Genomic DNA, 14,861 nt, shown 5'->3' with positions numbered 1-14,861 from the left:
CAGACCACAGTGAACGTGGCCAACCTCCCAGGATTTCACTCCATAATACTAAAACACCAGAGAGAGCAAACCAAAACAGGTCAGTCCGAATGAGCAGGCCTTACAGATAGGCAGCAGTGCTGGAGCTACTGAGGAGAGTGATACTCCAAGCTTAGCAGATCGATACAGAGGTTTCTATTTCTAGAGCTTCTTATGCAAAGATAAGAATGCCACAGATATGATGCTTGTTTCCCAAGATTTCACACAGCTAGTAGTAAAGCCTGATGGGAATAAACAGATTCCAACTAGACAAGAGTATGCAGAAAGCAGCACAGCATTCCACTGTTACAGACACTCAACTGGGAAGTCACCTTACAAAGGGGGCAAAAGCACTTAGCATTATGAGTGGCCTTCAGAGTCAAACATTCTCCGCTGGACTTGACTACACTGGGAGTCCTAAATACAAGCAAAGGGTGCAAAAAATTTTGTAGCACTGCCACTGCTCCCATTGACTGGTCCAGAAATTACAAATCCAAAAAAGATGCATACCACAGCTAAAGCAGATATTAAAAAGTTCCTCTACTAAATGTTTAACTCAGATAGTAGATTAACTGTTTTTGATTAGCTCTCGTACTACCTCTGCTATTGTTAATTCACTGATAATGAGTTTGCACTTCTCGCCACTGATATCTGAACACAGTGAGCGGGCCATGAATTCTGGTTGAACTCTTTGAAATATGGCAACAGAAATGGGCCAAACATCGTTTATCATTCTACAGTACTTGCTAGTCTAACTACATACTTTCTCCCACCCCTTCTTTCAGATATCTCTGAAATCATCTTCAGTCTGACTTCGACTGGCTCAAAGCAAAATATTTCAACCACAGCACATTACCATAAACATAGAATAGTACAACACAGTACAGGCCTTTCAGCCCACAATGTTGTGCCGACCCTCAAACCCTGCCTCCCATATAAGCCCCCACCTTAAATTCCTCCATATATCTGTCTAGTAGTCTCTTAACCTTCATAAGTGTATCTGCCTCCACCACTGACCCAGGCAGTGCATTCCACGCACCAACCACTCTCTGAGTAAAAACCCTTCCTCTAATATCCCCCTTGAACTCCCCACCCCTTACCTTAAAGCCATGTCCTCTTGTATTGAGCAGTGGTGCCCTGGGGAGGAGGCGCTGGCTATCCACTCTATCTATTCCTCTTATTATCTTGTACACCTCTATCATGTCTCTTCTCATCCTCCTTCTCTTCAAAGAGCAAAGCCCTAGCTCCCTTAATCTCTGATCATATGCATACTTTCTAAATCAGGCAGCATCCTGGTAAATCTCCTCTGTACCCTTTCCAATGCTTCCACATCCTTCCTATAGTGAGTTCCATATTCTTACCCTTACCAGAAGCAACTCACCATCTGATGCTGGCTGTTTCACATCTGCACAGGACTCATCCACTGGATAAAAAACTCCCCAAGCTGTGTATGGGGTAAACTAATTGCCACTGAGCCTGCTGATAACATGGCTTGTGAGGAGCACATTAATTCCAGCAATTTACTAAAATCACACTGTCATCCACTACCACAGTTTTGAACACACTTCATAATTACAGATGCACAAAATGAATTTCTACAAAGCAATATATAACTAGGAAGGTGACTTTATTAACCAGGAGTGACAAAACTGGGAGTGGATTGTGGAAATCAGATCACATGACATTTTGATTACAGGATACTCTAATCATACCATGGATATTAATTGATTAAAACTCAAGAGCTCACATCTGTCAACCTTCTGGCAGATATGGAAGAGCAGAACATACTTGAACTTCTCCCACTCAAATAACTGCACTGTGGCACTGATGCAATGTAGACTTTGCAAAGTGTGGTGTCAAATCTCAAGTGAAGCTAAATTCAAGCAACTGATGTTCACATAGTTTGTTATAAAACTTTTAGAGTAATCATATTCTGTTTTTATGATCACTCCTTGCCTGTAATCCTCAGCCTTCCATAGGTCCTGTCCACGTGTTCACAAGCATTAAGAATAATTTTATTTCTCTCCACAAATCCAAGGATAAGTTTGAAATATGGTCCCTTCACTTGATACCCCAGACTCTGACAAAATAATTGAGCAAAACATATTTGTAGCTAAGAGCTGATTAGTCAGCTAGGCGTAAACTTCTACAAGTCCTATCTAAGACATGTAATGATATCATTTATTTGTAAACACTTCTCTTGCACACCCAAGACACCTACATAGAGATATACAACTTAACTTTTCCTCATGTCATGTACATAAAAGCAACAACGGGTTCAGTTAGCTAGGTGTTTTCGACCTTGACTCATTCTTTACAATGCCGAGGTCTCAGATGATGCGCCATCTTGACTCAGATCACTTTTGACTTGTGTATCCTCCTCAGTAGTTAGTTTTATGTCCAACTAGTCTAACACCATTATCAGATTTTCTCAATGCTCTTCTATGTCTCTTGCTGAAACCATTTAGTCAACATGGATATTTTTGACCTTTCCTCCTTGATGCATAGCATGTTCTTTAGTACCATTTATTCATACCACCACATCACCTTTGTGCCTTAACCATTTACTCATACTTCTAGAAACTCTCTTTGCCTTTTCCCAATAATTTGCTAAGATGCAGAGCAAAATGTTGTTTTTATTTTAATTGCCATCGCCTATACCCTTTTGAGCTCTGCACTCCATCAACAGCTCTGCTGGGGTGAATCTAATGCCAGAAAGGGGTGTGCCCGATACTTGAAAAGGAAGTTAACTTAATGATGATTCATGGTTAAAACTGAATCTTGGGTAAAAATGTTCCCCCCCCCCGCCCCCGCAAGTGTTCTTCCTTTTGGAAAAATCAGTCTATTCCTAAAATTTATATTCTGTTGTTATCCCATAAGTGAACTACAGAATTAGTGCCAATATAGTCCTCAAAACTGTTTGCTGCATTTGTTTTTTTAACCAATGCAAGCTCTCTGAAGTGATGTCAGCCCACTTTAAGGCCTTTGGAGCTTCTTTAGAGGTTTCATTCTCCACTCTTGACAAACTTTAGAGATATGACCAATAAACAGTGCCTATAGAATGTATTCACCCCCCCCCCCCACCAGAAGTTTTCATGCTTCATAACACTGAATTGCAGTGAATTTAATTTGGCTTTTTTGACACTGATAAACAGAAAAAGACTCTTTCGTGTCAAAGTAAAAACAGATCTCCACAAATATAAAACATAAATAATTGATTGCATTAGTATTCACCTTTCTTTAATATGACACACTAAATCATCACTGGTGCAGCCAATTGGCTTTAGAAGTCACATAATTAGATAAAAGAAGATCTGTGTGCAGTCAAGGTGTTTCAACTGACTATAGTAAAAATACACCTGTAGCTAGAAGGTCCAACTGCTGGTGAGTCAGTATCCTGGCAAAAACTACAACATGAAGACAAAAGAACACTCCAAGAAATTCTGAAAAGGTTACTGAAAAGCACAAGTCAGAAGATGGATACAAGACAATTTCCAAGTCACTGAAAATCCCTTGGAGTACAGTTAAGTCAATCAACTGTAAATCTGCCTAGAGCAGGCAGTCCTCAAAAACTGAGTGACTATGCAAGAAGGGGACTAGTGAGGGAAGCCACCAAGAGGCTTTTGACAACTCTGGAGGGGTTACAAGCTTCAGTGGCTGAGATGGGCGAGACTGCACATACAATAACTGTTGCCCGGGTGCTTCACCAATCACTGCTTTACGGGAGAGCACCAAAGAGAAAGCCACTGTTGGAAAAGAAACTCATGAAATCTTGGGTAGAGTGTGCCAAAAGGCTTGATGGATACTCTGAAGTCAGCTGGAAGAAGGTTCTATCATTTGATGAAACCAAAATTGAGCCTTTTGGCCAACAGACTAAACGCTATGTTTGGTGTAAGCTAAACACCGCACATCATCAAAAACACAGCACGGTGGTGGCTGCATTATGCTGTGGGGATGTTTCACTGCAGCAGGCCAGGGAAGGCTTGTGAAGGTAGAGGGGAAAATGAATGCAGCAAAATACTGGGAAATCCTGGAGGAAAAACTGATGCTGTCTGCAAGAGAACTGTGACTTGGGAGAAGATTCTTTTCCAGCAAGATAATAACCCCAAGCAAAAAGCCAAAACTGCATAGGAATGGCTTAAAAACAACAAAGTTAATGTTCTGGATTGACTCCAGACCTCAATCCAAATGAAAATTTATGGCTGGACTTGAAAAGGGCTGTTCTTCCACAATCCCCATGCAATCTGACAGAGCTTGAGCAGTTTTGCAAAGAAGCATTTTGTAAAGAAAAATTGCTGTGTTCAGATATGCAAAGCTGATAGAGACCTATCCACACAGACTCAAGGCTGTAATTGCTGCCAAAGGTGCATTTACTAAATACTGACTAGAAGGGGGCGAATACTAATGCGACCAATTATTTTGTGTTTTATATTTATAATTAATTTAGATCACTTTGTAGAGATTTTCTCTGTTGATCACTGTCAAAAAAAAAAAGCCAAGTTAAATCCACTGTGATTCAATGTGGTAAAACAATAAAACATGAAAACTTCCGGGGGTGGGGGGTGGTGAATACTTTTTATAGGCACTGTATGAAACTTCTGGCAATCCCTTTGAGCTTACAATTGCCGTATGTTCTAAATATAAGTCATCTAAAAAGAAATTCTGTGCATGACATGGGGTGGAGCAGCATCGGGTTTCTTCTTCAGAAATCCATGATTAATGCACAACTCCATTTATAAAAATTCTAAAGTGGATTGCATATCCAAATTGGAATTTGTCCAACCTTCAAGTGATGCTCATGGAATTTCATCATAACTGATTTATTATCCCTTTCAACCCCATGCTCCTGCCTACTTCCCATAACCTGTTACACTGATTAATCACAAAGCTATCAACCTCCACCTTAAATATACACATGACTTGATCTGCACAGATGTCTGTGGCAGTGAATTTCACAGATTCACTACCCTCTGGTTAAAGAAATTCTTCATTTTGTTCTAAATGGATGCCCCTCAATTCTGAGCTTGTGTCCTCTCATCCTAGACTTCTCCACATCCACTTTATCTAAATCTTTCAATATTCAATTGATTTCAATGAGATTCCCCCCACCCCCATTCATCTAAACTCCAGTGAGTACAGACGCAGAGCCATCAAATGCTCCTCATATGTTAGCCCTTTCATTCTCATGAATCTCCTCTGGACCCTCCAATGTGAGTACATCTTTTCTTAAGCAAGGGGCCCAAAACTGCCCACAATACTCCAAATGATGTCAGACCAATGTCTTTTAAAGCCTCTGCATTACATTCTTGCTTTATATTGTAGTCCTCTCTAAATGAATGCTAACAATGCATTTGCCTTCCTGCACAAGGATTCCCGTCCCTCTGCACCTCTGACTACTGAATTTTCTTCCCATTTAAAAAATTCCTTCATCCAAATCATTGGCATACAATGTGAAAACTAATCCCAACACCAACCCATGGCACACCACTAGTCATCAGCAGACAATCAGAAAAGACCACTTTATTCCCACTCTGTCTCCTTCCAGTTAGCCAATCTTCTATCCATGCTAGTATCTTGCCCGTAATACCACGTGAAAATACAAGTAAACAACATCCACTGACTTTCCTGTCTATCCTGCCTGTTATTTCCTCAAAAAATTCCAAAAGATTTGTCAGGCAAGCTTTCCCCTTAAATAAACCGTGCTGACTTTGGCCTATTTTATCATAGAACATAGAATAGTACAGCACAGTACAGGCCCTTCGGCCCACAATGTTGTGTTGACTCTTAAACCCTGCCTCCCACATAACTCCCCACCTTAAATTCCTCCATATATCTGTCTAGTAGTCTCTTAAATTTCACTGGTGTATCTGCCTCCACCACTGACTCAGGCAGTGCATTCCACACACCAACCACTCTCTGAGTAAAAAACCTTCCTCTAATATCCCCCTTGAACTTCCGACCCCTTACCTTAAAGCCATGTCCTCTTGTATTGAGCAGTGGTGCCCTGGGGAAGAGGCGCTGGCTATCCACTCTATCTATTCCTCTTATTATCTCTATCATGTCTCCTCTCATCCTCCTTCTCTCCAAAGAGTAAAGCCCTAGCTCCCTTAATCTCTGATCATAATGCATACTCTCCAAACCAGGCAGCATCCTGGTAAATCTCCTCTGTACCCTTTCCAATGCTTCCACATCCCTCCTATAGTGAGGCGACCAGAACTGGACACAATACTCCAAGTGTGGCCTAACCAGAGTTTTATACAACTGCATCATTACCTTGCGACTCTTAAACTCTATCCCTCGACTTATAAAAGCTAACACCCCATAAGCTTTCTTAACTACCCTATCTATCTGTGAAGCAACTTTCAGGGATCTGTGGACATGTACCCCCAGATCCCTCTGCTCCTCCACACTACCAAGTATCCTGCCATTTACTTCGTACTCTGCTTTGGAGTATGTCCTTCCAAAGTGTACCACCTCAGACTTCTCCCGGTTGAACTCCATCTGCCACTTCTCAGCCCACTTCTGCATTTTATAAATCTCTCTCTGCAATCTTCGACAATCCTCTACACTATCTACAACACCACCAACCTTTGTGTCATCTGCAAACTTGCCAACCCACCCTTCTACCCCCACATCCAGGTTGTTAATAAAAATTATGAAAAGTGGAGGTCCCAGAACCAATTCTTGTGGGACACCATGAGTCACAACCCTCCAATCCGAATGTACTCCCTCCACCACGACCCTCTGCCTTCTGCAGGCAAGCCAATTCTGAATCCACCTGGCCAAACTTCCCTGGATCCCATGCCTTCTGACTTTCTGAGTTAGCCGTGTGGAACCTTGTCAAATGCTTTACTAAAATCCATGTAGATCACATCCACTGCACTACCCTCATCTATATGCCTGGTCATGTGCCTCCAAGTACCCAGAAACCTAATCCTTAGCAATAGACTCCAAAATCTTCCCAACCACTGAAGTCAGCCTAACTGGCCAACAATTTCCTTTCTTCTACCTCCCTCCCTTCTTAAAGAGTGGAGTGACATTTGCAATTTTCCAGTCCTCCTGAATCTAATGAATTCCAGAATTTAATGATTCTTGAAAGATCATTACTAATTCCTCCACAATCTCTTTAACAACCTCTTTCAGAACCCTGGGATAAGTCACCTAGTCCATTTGGTCCAGGTGACTTATCTACCTTTATGCTTTTCTGCCTCCCAAGCACCTTCTCCTTAGTAACAGCTACAACACTCACTTCTACCCTCCAACGCTCTCGCCTTTCTGGCATCCTGCTACTGTCTTCCACAGTGAAGACTAATGCAAAATACTTATTATGTTTCTCCATTACTTTTGTCCTCCATTACTACCTGTCCAGTGTCATTTTCAAGCATTCCAATATCCATTCTTGTCTCTCTTCTACTCTTCATTTATCTAAAATAAATTTTTATTGCATCCTCTTTTATATTATCAGTTACCATACCTTCAATTGTCATCGTTTCTCTTTATGATTTTTTAAGTTGCCTTCAGTTGGGTTTTAAAACCATCCTACTAACTTTTGCTATATTATATGCCCTTTCTTTTGCTTTTTTGATATCTTTGTCTTCCATTGTCAGCTAGTTGCCCCATCCTTCCTTTAGAGTATTTCTTCCTCTTTGGTGTGCATCTTTCCTGAATTTCTCCCAGCAATTGCTGTTCTGTCATCCCTGCTAGTGTCCCCTTCCAATCAACTTCAGCCTGTGCCTCTCTCATGCCTCTGTAATTCCCTTTACTCCATGGTAATACTGACATTTGATTTTATCTTCTCCTTCTTGAACTGCAGAGTGAATATTATAAGTATTACCTCCTAAGGGTTCATTTACCTTAAGTTTCCCTATCAAATCTGGGTCATTGCATAACACCTAATCCAGAATTGCCATTCTACAGGGCTCAACCACAAGCTGCTCTCGAAAGCCATCTCGTAGGCATTTTACAAATTTCCTCTCTTGGCACTATGCAAATTGAAATTTCCCATGATTATAGCAACATTGCCATTTTGACATGCCTCTTCTACCTCATGTTGCAATTTGTAGTCCATATGTAGCTGTGGACACCAAGTCTTTATGTATATTTAAGGCTTTAAGGGGAACAGCCACAGGAGTAATCTGTCTATCCCTTTTCCTCTCCTGACAGTTACCGAGCTACTTGCCTCCTGCAGCTTAGAGGTGACTACCTCTCTGTAGCTCCTATCTGTCATCTCCTTTTTCTCCCATGTGAGCCGAAGATCATCAAACTGCAGCTCCAGTTCCTTAACACGGTCTGTAAGGAGCAGCAACTTGGTGCATTTTGTGCAGATGTAGTTATCAGGGAGACTGGAGGTGTCTCAAATCTTCCACATCTTATACAAGGAACACTATTTCCAGATTCATTCTCAATGCGCTAGTTATGTCCTAACAGAAAAAAAAAGTTACAAGAATCTTTCTTACTTATTTACTTAGAACCTCTACCTGTGCTTGTCCAAGTTTGTTCTTGCTTAAACCTGATGAGCCAAAGCTGGACCACTCCATCAATGGCCGCTCCGCTTACAACTCTTTTTTTATTGGCACTATGCTGCTTACTGCTCACCGAAAGAAAGTTGAAAGCTCCCGAGCTCTTTTTAAACTTCACGCTGTGTCACCAATGAACAACTGCTCACGCTGATTTCAGCCCACAGAAAACATTTCCCAGTAATGCCTGTTGCTCTGTACAGGCAGTCAGAACTAATAACATATCCAATCACTGCCAACGTAACACAATGCACAACATTGACCACAGCACCTTGAGTACTTGATCTAATAATGTTATGATCCTAACTGCACTTTCTGTCAGAGGTTGATGGCACCTCTAGCGATGATAAAACTGAGATGTACTGTTGTACTACTGCAGCTTGATCACTTACGGGCAATTTTATCTTGAAATCTTGCTGCTTCCTGCCCTTTCTGCCAGTAGCTAGATACTACACAGGTCTACTTCAAAATTAGTTTTGATATTATTCAAAGTCTTTCCATATTTTCCTGAATAAATTTCTTCTCTCTGAATGGAGTCACCATGGTAACAGGTCTACTTAGATATTCTGTTTGGACCTACAAGTCATCACTACACATCCTTTCTTCTGGTATGACCAAAACTTTTCCACAAAGCAGCAGTGATCAGCTGCCTTTGCAATAGCAGCAAAAATTTGGCTCTACTTACATGCACCTTAACTGACCTTTTTTTCAGGCATGTTGTCTCACTGTTGCCTTCTGACTATAAATGAATGCCATTTTGCGCCTGTTCATGGACATTTCTGTTGCCATTTCTATCAAAACTGCAGATTTTCATGGCAGGTTGAACTTTCAGATGTCTAAACAACCGGAACTGAATCTGTTTGTTAATTATATCAAATACAAACTTATCCTGCCACACAAGATTTAGGAATTCACCCAAGATGCAACATCTGGATAAATCCTCAATGTACCAGATGTGTTGCTATTTTGTCCCACTTCTCATCTGTACAATAACAACACTGTACTCAAAACTCATCTTTCCTATACTCACTCCTGCAGGTTTAATTCCTTGTTATGAACTTTGTTCTCTGTTCTAAAGACTGCCACAGCTTGTTTCTTCCTCCACTTATCATTGCCTGGCAGATTTACCATTTCACTTGTACACTGAGAGATTCTGCTGCTGTGCCATTTCCTTCCCCTAACTCGTCTTCATGTCATGCGGTCAGTGGTAGTAATCACTAATTGCAATAGATGCTTTCAAGTGTTTCTTAAGATCACCCTTCTCTTCTGAAGTGCATACAGATCAATTGTTTAACCTATCTTTAATTGTCATTTGTAGTATATTTGAACATGGTCTGTGAACCAGATTTGTAGATCTGATAAGCACCATCGATAATGACATCCAGGAGTTTAAAACCATGCAGACTACACATGGCCCCTATGTGACATGAGATGTCTGTATGTTATTAACACATATCATAAGCAAATATACCACACTGTACTTTGGGGAAATGAGTGCCTTCTTAGCTGCAATTGGCCTACTTTTTTGTCCAAGATTTTAAATCTGTTTCTAGCAAAGGTTCATATGAGAGTTCATGGGGAAAGAATCAAAGAGGTACAGGTTGGGCAGCAGCATCTCAGTGATCATACATAGTCAGCGAACACAAAAGATTATCCATGCTTATTCAATCCAAATACAGCTCCTGCATTCCCAGAGACAGGCTGGTGAGCAGGACAACAAAGTAACAGTCACCACACAGCCATGCAGCGTTCACAGAATTCACTGCTGTTGCATTCCCCACACCTACAAGCACCTTAAGTGCCAAAAAAAATGCCGTGGGAGATTAATTTGATCTGCTTGGGGTCATTTTCCCCCCATCTGGGTAGTCATCTGGCAAAACCACTTGCTTACTCAAACTTCCTGGTTTATGAATTCCATCAGACTTTCATTGCAACAATATTCATTGGTTGCACATTTGATTCTGAATTAGAGGTTTAAAGGTAAAAATTTACCCTGAAATTCTCCTTGCAATACTGTTCCGTTAGAGATGCCATCTTTCTATAAGACTTTAAACTGACGCTTGATCTGCCGGTTAAATAAATACAAAAGCTCCCATGGCACTACTTTTGAAGTTGGTAAAGAAGTTTCAATGCTAAGATCAATCTCCCAGCTAAAATCACTGAAAACATCTTGGTCCACTCATTTTTATTTGCTGTTGCATTTTCTCCATGAACTAGATGAAAATTTCCTATATCAACCCTTCAAAGTTAATCCCTCAAATACACCTCACTAGCTAAGATACAATAAGATATCCCAAAGGTCCAAAGCCAGAACAAATTGCAATTAGCAAGGCGGCTACAGAGAAGTCTGGCAGCAAGCCACATGCAATGAAATAGACCTAGTAAAAAAAACGGATTGATCAAACGAGGAAGTTTTATGTACATTTAAATAAGTGGGGAAAAAGGAAAAGAAATTAAAATGATTGAGTAAGGAAGAAAGAACAGTGCTTAAGGACTGGACAGAAAAGACAGCAAATACTAACAGTCATTATTATTACTAAACACTTACTCCTAGTTCACAGCTATTTGACACTGTCCACGGATGGGCTCAAAGTGCACTGTGAGGAATGCCTGAAGAATACATTCATGGCTCTTCCCCACTGCTGAATGGAATGGGACCTTTAGTGCAACACACCTCATGTTCATACTTACAGCTGTTATTCAATAACGTCTTGAAAATTCGCTTATCAAAACAAACACCAAGCACTTGCTATTTCTGCATGCTTTCACCAGAGACTCCTACTGACACCAATTTCAAATAGTATTACTCTTTATTTTAACATGAATGGATGGTTTAGTACTCAGCATTATAATACAGAGAGGAGGGTACAAGACAATAATCTGTGTAGAAAACTTCATCTTGATAATCCTCAGGCAAAACTTTTAACTAATTATTGACATATAATGCAGAGTAGGCCCTTCCGAACCTTCAAGTCGCACCTGCCTAGTAATCCCTTGATTTAATCTTGGCCTGATAACGGGACAATTTACAATGACCAATTAACCTACCAACTGGCACGTCTTTGGAAGATGGGAGGAAACCAGAGCACCCAGAAAAAACCCATGTGGTCATGGGGTGAACGTACAAACTCCTTACAGGCAGCAGTAGGAATTGAACCCAGATTGCTTGTGCTGTAAAGCAATGTGTTAACCACTAGGCTACCGTTCTGCCAGTATAAAGGACAAAGAAGTCTGTAGCATCAAAAAAATGAATCATTACATACTACACTCCACAATTTGTTTTAACATACTTCATCACACTTTCATGTAATCCACCATCAGCTGCTTATTTACAACAACTGGTACTCATCTCTCTCATAACTCCGCTAGAGATTCACGTTATAAATTCAAATATCTCACCTCAGCATCAAAGGATGATAGCAGCACTATCTCCAGGACTCTGGTCAATCTATTTAAAACATACTTTCTGTTTACAATTACTGTGCTGTTTCTGAATGCTTGCTGTGCACAAATTGATTGCTTTATTTGCAAAAATCAAAGTTCCAATTCCACTTTTATTTAATGTGGTGGAGAGGACAATGTGCTTTACAGGAAAAAAAATATTTATTTACTTCCAGTCAGGGTTGTGACACGGTGTATCTGAAACCACAATATAATAAAGTACCTTGAGGTTCCACTGTACTTCATTATCTATGATTTGCCATCAGAATGGAAAACCCACTCAATATATGCAAACAACTTCTTAAAGGGGAAAAAAATCCTGTTTAAAACAGCAGCATTTTTGGCTCAAGTGATCAGATTCCCTTGCTACAGTAACATCATTTTCAAATAAATACAAGCAATTATCATTATAGCTCAATGCAACATAAGCAAATTAATTAGCTGTCTATCAAATGGCCAGCCCTGCATATTTCATGACACCCTACTGTTATAGAAGGCTTATTTATACAACAGATATTAAAGTTATGTTTCGCATCTGTGCAAAGCAGTTTCCAATTTTTTCCACATTATTGAAGAACTTTAAAAGCTATATGATTCCCCTCAATTTTGCCTTTTTAAGAGGTGCAGTGAGTGCTTAAGTTAGTTTTTCCTCTACAGTGCAGGTGTAGTACATTGCTTTAATCCAATTTAAACAAACTAAAAGGTGGGTAACACAAAAACCTGGTTCGATATAATCCTCATTTTATTTCCATGTTATTTTCTACATGTGCTGGTTTGCTGCAAGTTTGGTACTTGTTATCTCAGTTAACTCTGTCCTTGTGCTTCTTCATTTCAACCACACGCTTCATTCACTGCCATTCTCTGATCCACACACTGCACCTTCTTGATAAATTTCACAATTTACACAACTAATTCCAAATTCGAAGTGAAAGCTGAATCTGGAGAATACACAATTCAAATACACAAAAATACATGTTTTATTCATGTAGTACAAACATTCAAGGAGGCAATTAAAATGCTAATCCTAATGGCTATTTATCCTTCTCAATAAGCTAAAAACAACTGATAGTGACTTGTTTGCTGGGACTGTGGAGGAATTTCATACTGCATAACAAAAAACTTCCATTCACTGAAAAAGGCTCCTTTTTACATTCCCTTTTGTGTTTTTTGCTGCAAACCCCCTTTGGAAAACTGACTTTTTTTGTCCATTTACTACTCATTCTCAATCTAATTTAGATACAGCATGCAGATTGCCAGTCCAAGCTATGGTATACAGGCAATGAGACATCTTAAAACCCTTCCAAAGCAGTATAGATGTACACATGACCAGGCAGCTTTAGCAAGACAGCAGTACCCTACTGCAGCATGAAAATTCCAGTTTACAAGCAGCAATGCCAAGAGCCCTTTGCCATGGCTATGTGCAACCGTTATCAGTCTGTGGCACTGATATTAGCACCACAGGGCTTTTTGGAAATTGCCAGTTGCTGAGAAACTGGAGAGTGTACTAAAAATCTCCCTCTGGTCTAATGGTGCAACAGGATTATATTTTGTTTCCCTTGCTGCCTCTGACCTTGCAGTCCTTGAGATCTTTCGTTACTTCTGCTTTTATGTCTACTTGACAGTCATTAAACAAACAAACGAAAAATAAGCCAAAATATGTAAAAATAATCAGCGCATAACAACCAGCATCTTATCTGTATCATTTAAATTGCTTTATTTAATTAAACTTTACTTTCACAGCATTTTGGAGGAATGGTTTCACTGCAAACATCACAAATGACAATTTTAAGAAAAAATATTAATTGGTGCTATTGAGTTTAACAACACACATCAGGGAGGTGTAAACACAGTACCTGTTCCACGGTACCACTATCCCTTTACTGTGCTCTGACAAAAACAATTCAAACCTAAAAGAGGAAAAAAATCTACATAAGGATAAAACTGATCACGGAAGTTTTCCTTAGCTTAAAATGAAACATATCACATGATGAGAGCAGTCAACAATATTACAAATATTCTTATTTCAAATATATCAAAATGCAAATACTGCATTGGTAATTTTTTAATCAAAGTAATATTGTCAGCCATGTTGGAGAAGCTTTGACTAATTTTCTGTACACCCCCACCTTTTCCCTTCTTTCATGACATCGTGAAAGTAATTTTTTTATATACTCCTACTTCAAAGTAAACAGCAAAATACGAAACATAAGATCTTACTGGTACATAAAGATCGCTCGAGTGTCAGTATGCCCCTCAGCGCCGCAGAAATCCAGCAAAGTGCAATCTCTCCCCTTTCAAACAAATCCTAAAGGGCAGCCATCTTGCTTCCTTCTGCTGCTCTACGAACGCAGACTGGCCTCCGCATCAATATTCAGATGACGGTCTGACATCTATTATCATCGACAACGAAACCCCAATGTTGCTCTGCCCCGGCTCCGAGCGTGGACGTGACTAGCATGTGCTTCATCCAGTGAGGACACTGTCAGGAAGATAGCTTTGCTTGTTTGGGTAGTTGTAAATCATTTCCCCACCAGGTCCTTAAACACAAAGGACCTATGATTTCTAACTGCACAATAGTGAACACTCGTCAGGTTGAAATGAAATCCTGGAGTGGAGCAGCGTGGAGAAGGATTGCTCACTGCTTCTATTGCTGCACGCAACTCTGATCAGTCACCCATGGCCAGGTTTCTCAGGCTAATAAAACATATCATTTAACTGACTGTCATTCATTAATAGTTTTAAGGTTTTCTAGAACACCCTGTTTCTTTCTTAGTGACGTTTTTGCCATCTTCTTTCACTACTTCAAAAATTCCTGCCTAATTTCCAGTGGGTCAATTGAATGAACTCAGTGACTGCAGGCATGTGTCAGTGTTCCAGGAACAGAGA

General features: G+C 40.1%; 1 protein-coding gene across 2 annotated transcripts in view; it reads right to left on the bottom strand.

The window, feature by feature from the left end:
* Positions 1–14,589, bottom strand: part of LOC140211751 (methylcytosine dioxygenase TET2-like) — a 180,254-nt gene extending 165,665 nt beyond the window's left edge. The window contains exons 1-2 of one of the 2 annotated variants that reach the window (XM_072281885.1): positions 14,193–14,589; positions 13,829–13,882 (exon numbers count right to left, since the gene is read on the bottom strand). The gene's annotated coding sequence lies outside the window, so the exon portion shown is untranslated. The remainder of the gene's footprint in view (positions 1–13,828; positions 13,883–14,192) is intronic. The other variant, XM_072281886.1, reaches the window with a different exon arrangement.
* Positions 14,590–14,861: the final 272 nt, after the last annotated feature.

This window comes from Mobula birostris, chromosome 17, assembly GCF_030028105.1.
Source record: "Mobula birostris isolate sMobBir1 chromosome 17, sMobBir1.hap1, whole genome shotgun sequence".
NCBI classification, from domain to species: domain Eukaryota; kingdom Metazoa; phylum Chordata; class Chondrichthyes; order Myliobatiformes; family Myliobatidae; genus Mobula; species Mobula birostris.
Note: the sequence above shows the minus strand (reverse complement) of the source record. Positions and strands in the feature narration are given on the sequence as shown.